At 39.7% G+C, this 7166-nt stretch overlaps 1 protein-coding gene across 1 annotated transcript in view; it reads right to left on the minus strand.

Moving 5' to 3' along the window:
• Positions 1-6256, minus strand: part of srrm3 (serine/arginine repetitive matrix 3) — an 88559-nt gene extending 82303 nt beyond the window's left edge. Inside the window, 1 exon segment of the mRNA XM_079508566.1 lies at positions 6114-6256. The gene's annotated coding sequence lies outside the window, so the exon portion shown is untranslated.
• Positions 6257-7166: the final 910 nt, after the last annotated feature.

The following is a 7166-nucleotide window of genomic DNA, read 5'->3' on the forward strand; positions in this document are numbered from 1 at the left end:
CGATGAAACACAGTATAGAGGGGGATCTGAGCTGTGATTTTAAACAATTTTGTTTGCAATTACACCTCCATGTCTTAATCAAGTTTAGTTTGCAATAAAGTGTCGTCAACAACAACTTGGATGTAAAGGCTTTTGTTGCTTCATTTGGTATCACTGCTGCCCTGATGTGGGAGCATCTTCTGATCTCCAACGATAATATAAAGCAGATATAAAATGATCTGTTTGGTTATTATAATGGTAGTTGGTTGTATACAAACAACATACTATAGGCACTTCATTACAACATTACGGGCAGTTCTCATGTTTTCATCAGGAATCTTTACACCTACACATTTTGTCCAGAGACCTATGCCAGTGGTTCTCAAAGTGGGGTCCGGGGACCCCCAGGGGTCCTTGAGGCAGTTCCAGGGGTCCCCAGCTAAATGATAGTTTGGAACCAAATGGGCCCTTATGGGTCTGTAACTCTGGGAGTGTACAAATAGAACCAAATGGACCCGTTATTTGTACACTCTCAGAGTTAAATTAACATAGATTTTACAATATAAATTGGGGTCTCAGATAGAAATGGCATTAAATGGGGGTCCGTAGCCTATTGCATATCAAACTGAGGGTTCTTGAAATTAAAATGGTTGAGAATCACTGCTAGAGCTGTAAAAATCTTCTCTTATGGGGGATCCCTGGCATGTCTTTTCAAATGGGGGCCGCAGGCATGCTAAGTGTCAATTTGGGGGTACTTGACATGAAAAAGTTTGGGAACCACTGACCTATGCACTGTCCTGACTTGATAGAAAAACTGCCTTGCTCAACAAGGCCAGCATTTCATGAGTAGTAGTTCTGTAAAGTACTGTGTACTTAATTACAGATAAAGCAAATATCAATTTACAGAGGGCAAAGTCAAAGCCCCCCCCCCCCGGCACCACCACACAGAGGAAAAAAGGAGGACAAAAACAGGCTATTTAAAATTTAATTATTCCGTTCCGGTCCTTGTTCTAGATTTTATCTGGGTTTTTCCCCCTCCACTGCTTGATGAGAGGGAATGTGGGGCTGTAACTCCCTTTGATCAAAAGATGAATTAGGCTTCTTCTTGATCTTTTCTGAGTTGCATAAGTCCCTCCCTCACAGGGAGGCTGACCTTGAATGCAAAGTTGCTCATTTATAGTCTCAGAAAACCTAAGTAAAACCTAATCAACTTTTGACGGTCAAGGATGATTTCAGAGTAGTTTGTGAGAGGAGAATGGGACTCTCAAGGGGCACACCGCATATCTAATCTTAGTGTCATTGTTAGTTCCTACAGTATATTGAGCTAGAAGACTTTATAAAGGTGAATATTGTTATACAACCTCATCCCCAGCAGTTCACAGATACAGGAGAGCTACATAGTCCAGGGAAGGTGAAAGGTTGGGGATGTACAGAAGACAGAAGTACAGACAAACACTCAAAACACATGCACGCTGTTGATTGGATGTTACTTTCATGTGCCGTTTCTTTGTAAGAAATAGACCCCTCTCACACATTTTTACACACAACTGTACCTAATTTGTAAAAAAAAACAAATAATAATAATAATCACTTGCCTAGTTATGCGCAATAGGCAGCGGTAATAGGAGTTGCGTGATGATCCAAGGAATCCAGGGCAAAACGTTTGATTGTATGACCTACACAAGAGATATAGGCCAAAACACATGTTTACTTGGCCTACTGGGAGCGTACATGCAAAGTGTGATGCTAGTAGCCGTCGGAGAAGCTGTGTCTGAGATTAGCTGTACACAGACACACATGAACACACATGGACTCACACCCAGACAGGGATGAAAACATATTCTCCAACTGTTGGCCTGGCAGAGATAATAATGATAAATGTTTACATGCTACTGTATAGTCAGTCCCATGCAAACAACTCAAAGTGATAGCCATCCATTGATGTTCATCAATAATCAGCACTACATAACATGACTTCGATGAAACACAGTATAGAGGGGGATTAATCAAGTTTAGTTTGCAATTAAAGTGTCACTGACAGAGGAATGGTCTGATGTGGGAGCGTCTTCTATTCAACAACACATCATTTACTATAAAATTATCTGGTTGGATTTTAGGCTATACATACAACAGACTATAGGCATAGACTAAATTACAACATTATGGGTTTGAATCTTGCTCAGTATATGCGTCACATGTCAGGTGACAGGTCCTAGCTTCCCTGTCCACTGTGCACTCTAATAAAGCAGCAATGCATGAAAATAACCTTTACAAATAAGTAAAAGCCAAATGCCAATCCAGTAAGATTAGAAAAGTCTATTGAAGTGGCTGTTGGCATGCCAATTTTAAACAAATGATGAAATGCAGGCCAGCTTACTATCTTACTATAAAGTTAATAGTAAGCTGTTGTTTATATTTCATAGTTTATAGTATAAACTATGAAATGGAGTTATGCCTATGCTAACCTTGGATGCCAGGCTTGCTTTCTCAGAAAGAGAATACGGGTTGGCCTGTTACATACTGTAATCTCCATAATACTTTCCATTTTGAAAAAAATAAATAACAATTTCAAACATTTTCCAAAATGAGCATAGATAGCATATCTACAAGATCACAACGGAAGATTGAGAGCCACTGGTTCAAGGTCACCAAAATCAGTACGGATCATCGTCCATGTAGAGCAGCAAAATATAACACAGAACAACACCACAACTGACAGAAGAAAAATGAGGCAAAACTCCTTTCTATTGCTGATTTACACACACACACACATAAGAGATGTATTGGTAGGTAATTAAAAAAAGATAATAGATTTCTTTCAAGCAGACAATGTTTGAGCAGTTTCATTCTTCTTAACAGCCATTAAAAACAATCTCAACATCGATTTCGGTATTGAAATACTAGACATATTCTTATATAATTTTTTAAAGTAAGGCCAAATAATTTTCCAATACAACGTCCCCATTATTTATTTATTCTCATTAGCGCTAAATAATGAAATTAAATCTTTACTTCACATTACTGTTGTGTAAATTGTTGACTCTTTTAATTTCATAGTTATTTGCCCAATAACTACAATGATATCACGTCATACTGGCCAACCCCAACATCCTTGCACACTTCAGCAGTTGATACAACCCCAATTTACAATTTACAATTTAGGCATTTAGCAGACGCTCTTAATCCAGAGCGACTTACATTAGGCAAGAACAAAAGCATGGGAATACATCACATATATAAAATGCATTTATCATGAAACATGCGTAAGCTAAGAACGTAACTAGAACATATCTATATAATGACACTATACATATAAACTATACATATATACTATACTATGCTATACATATGTACTATGATGTGCTATGACTACATACAATGCAATTATTGTGCTGTCTACATGACATGCTATAAGTCTGTTTCAAATGCTATCTAAGTCTAAAAGTGCTATCTAAGGGGGTAGGATAAGTGCTATGGGCCATGATGGAGTGAAAAGGTGGGTCTTCAGACTACGGCGGAAGAAACTGCAGTTTCCAATTTCAAGTCGAACGTGAGAATAATGTTTTAGACAGATCGGAGAGTCTGTTTGTAAGGACTCTCCTTGAATTTGAGCAGATACCCTGCTGTGCTCTACCATTTTAGGACACATTTTGGATTGTCCTTCAGGAGAGCGAGGATGGGCATGAAGGAAATAGGACAGGAGGAGGGGGCCTGGTGTGTGTTTGCTGGAAGGATGAGTGTGTTGAGGAGGGACAGTGAAGATGGCCAATTGGCCATAGTGAGCTGTGATGGGGGGTGGAGTCACTGCTCACCAAAGAACAATGCTAATGTAAAGAATGCAGGAGAAGGCAGATGTGTTTGGGCAGACATAGTTTTACTGAGGTTAGGTTTAGGGTTAGGTTTGGGCATAGTTGCAAAAACGAGAACTGTCAATCACAGCGGCTACTGGCCAATCACAGCGGGGCATTCCTAGAACTGAAAAATAAAGTGGATCGCTTCCTTCCGTCCTCACCCTCATGTGCGCCGCCATATTCTAATACAAAGTAGGCATAATCCCCACATCAGTTTTACCTTACTAGGGCATATCTTCCCTGGGTGCATAGGGTTGTGAAGGCTAAAGTCTAATTCGGAAAATAACCTATTTTCTTAACTTAAAAATGTGGTACTTGTCGGCGTTTGATACAGTCCACATTAAACTTAAATAAGCATCAACTCATTAGCCACATCCGTGTATCACCCAAAGAAAATACTGAACATTTCTGCAATGCTATCAGTTGCATTCAACCATTACTACAGACACTATGCACTTGGCTGTCATTTCTGACAATAACTTATTGATTAGGGAAATAATTGTGATACACTGACCTTTTTATATATTAATAGTATGTGCATATATACTGTACAGTAGCTATGCCTGAACCAATGAGTTGACAATTGAAAAGTGCATGCCAGTGGTGTTCAAAACATTTGCACATCATGTAGGCACTCACAGTGTGGGAATGGGAATAACAGGATTGCCTTGTTTAAAAGTCAGAAATACCAAGAAATATTACAAGCAATTTACAGTAGGTGAAATTGTGCCTATTATGGTCGGTCCATCATATGAAATTGGCCTTCTGTGTTTACCCTACTACGGGCACAGCAGAAAAGACCTACACGTGTGACACAACAATTCAGATAAAAACGACAAATTACGGTTTACCAATTATTATATCAATTATAAAGGCAACAGCATGAGCTGGTATGTTCCAAATGCTAGCAATACTGCGGACATAGTATAAACTGAGAATACTTTCAGTGAATTAACATGAAAATAAAAAGCTCTTTCTTGCTGTGCATGATATAACAAGAGAATATACAGTACACTCACAAAGGGTATTTTTCCCCTTCTTCTCCATAGCATATTACAAAGCAGCCACAATTATGGCAACAATGAGAAATCCAGTTTGGCTGCATGCAGCTACACAGTAAAACCATCACTTAATATCTCCGTCTGTAAATCTGAGTGTACAAATGTAGGTCTATTTTGTGTCACATTGTCCAGCTGGGATTTTAACCCGGCTCACTCCTGCGTGTACCCGGCCCTGTCCCACAGGGTAGTGGTTTTCAACCAGTGGTCCTCGAGGGGGTTCCAGGTGGTCCCCAGCTAAATCAAGGAGAGTTGGTAACCAAATTGACCCTTATAGATCTTTAGCTCTTGAGAGTGTAAACCATTTGGCTTCATTTTACGCTCTCAAGTTACATTATTGTTAAACAACTGCATTGCTAAATTTACAAGAAGTTTACACAATTACAGAATGTAGAATTGTTATGTTGATCAACGATTGCCGGTGATATCTCTCCTAATGGTACCAACATCAATACTGCATGGAATTGTGGACAAAATCCTATCCAACGTACGACAACAAATATTCTAAGTTCTGGGTCTGAGAGGTCATAATGGACCTCGACATGAAAAAGGTTGAAAACCACTGCCACAGGGAATCCCTTCTTTACCGGATATGGTACTTATGGGCTTTAGGTAGTACTACTCGTCTCGCACCCGGTAGTGTCCTACCCGACATAAGGGTCTACAATACATGTCTACGAGTAGGGAGGAGCTAGATCACCTCCTTCTTCCAACCATACTGCAGAATATTGAGGTGCACTAATTGTATCGCATGAACACATTATTCTACCGCACAGATTGGTTTACAATATATAACGTTTTATTCGTTGAAATACGTCCCTGGTCGCGGTCTTCAATGAACCCTGAAGGTTTTACTGTTTACGCTGACTGGCTGCTGGCAGCGGAAATCAACAAAACCACGGACGGACATCTGCAAAGCGGAGACGATTCACAATCACAAAACAACGGTCTTTGTACTACCGTACGGTACGGTACGGTTTGAATCCACTGTCTGCCTGTCTCGCTGTATCTTTAGGAACTAAAACTACACCACGTTGCAAGTAACTCAAGCACAAAAACACATAAACAAACGCAACAATACATGAAATTCAAGTCAGTGTTTGTTTATAGAACCACCAGGAAGGGAGCGATGAGAGATTATCTCTGCTCCTAGCACGCGCTTTGTCAACTTGATCCTATTTGCACCACGGAACAAACCAACCAACCATCATGGAGAAACTCTTACCTGTTCCAGTGTTTCTTTTGGGCGTGTTGGTGGCGTCGTGACGGCGGCTGTCTGTCCGTCCGTCCACGGTGACGGTTCTGTATTTTTTGGGGGACAGCGAGTGGTACTGATGTTGTAGTATGGTGCCTTCTGTCTCTCCTCCGTGTGTGTGTACTGCCTGTGGTGCTGAAGTGGACAGCGCACCAAAGGAGCACTGTTGCCAGATTGTGAGAGAGAAATAAGCAACCCAGGTCTATGAAAATCAATCTGAGAACCCATCGTCAAAAAGTAAAGGAAAAACAGCGACCTCTTTTCTTGAAGGAGTCAACAGTCTGTCTCGAGAAACTAATGAGCCCAAAAAGGCTAGGGCTAGACTAGGGCTACTGGGCTGTTTGAAAATGCCCGATCTACAAGCTTGTACATCGGCTATTTAAAAAAATATATATCTTGGAAAAAAACGGACAAATGTGGAATATTTTTTAATACAATGTTGTGGGGGTCCTTCCTGGACATTCAATCACTGGTTTCCCAAATAAGCAACTACACTTAAACAAGACCCAAAATCCGCAACTAACAAAGCATTTCTCTTATTTCAATTGACTTTTCGTATTTGCCATTTCATTTGAATATTCAAAATTGCATTTTCATTTTAATATTGTCCACTAATTAGTAGGGCATTTTTTGAAAATTGAAAATAAAATGATCTTTTATTTATCATTTTAATTGTCATAGAATGAGCATAAATAATAATGTAAATGCTACTGGATTTTAGATTTATTTTTGTCTCAAGAAATTTGAATGACCTGAAAATGAAAAAGCATTTCTCTTATTTCAATTGACTTTTTGTATTTGCCATTTCATTTGAATTTTGGCAGCTTTATGCTTCCATAAGCCCAAAATCGCTTACAATACGCAGACATGGCAACACTGCAAAGGAGCTTTGTTAAAAAAACAACAAAAAAAACAAAACACTGACTGCGCTTCTCGTCCTTCTTAAAGCGCAGTACCCCCTGCTGGATTGGAGGGGCTCCTACATCCTATCGACAAAAATGGCATAATTTTGTGACAAAGAAG

Source organism: Electrona antarctica (assembly GCF_951216825.1).
Source record: "Electrona antarctica genome assembly, chromosome: 8".
NCBI classification, from domain to species: domain Eukaryota; kingdom Metazoa; phylum Chordata; class Actinopteri; order Myctophiformes; family Myctophidae; genus Electrona; species Electrona antarctica.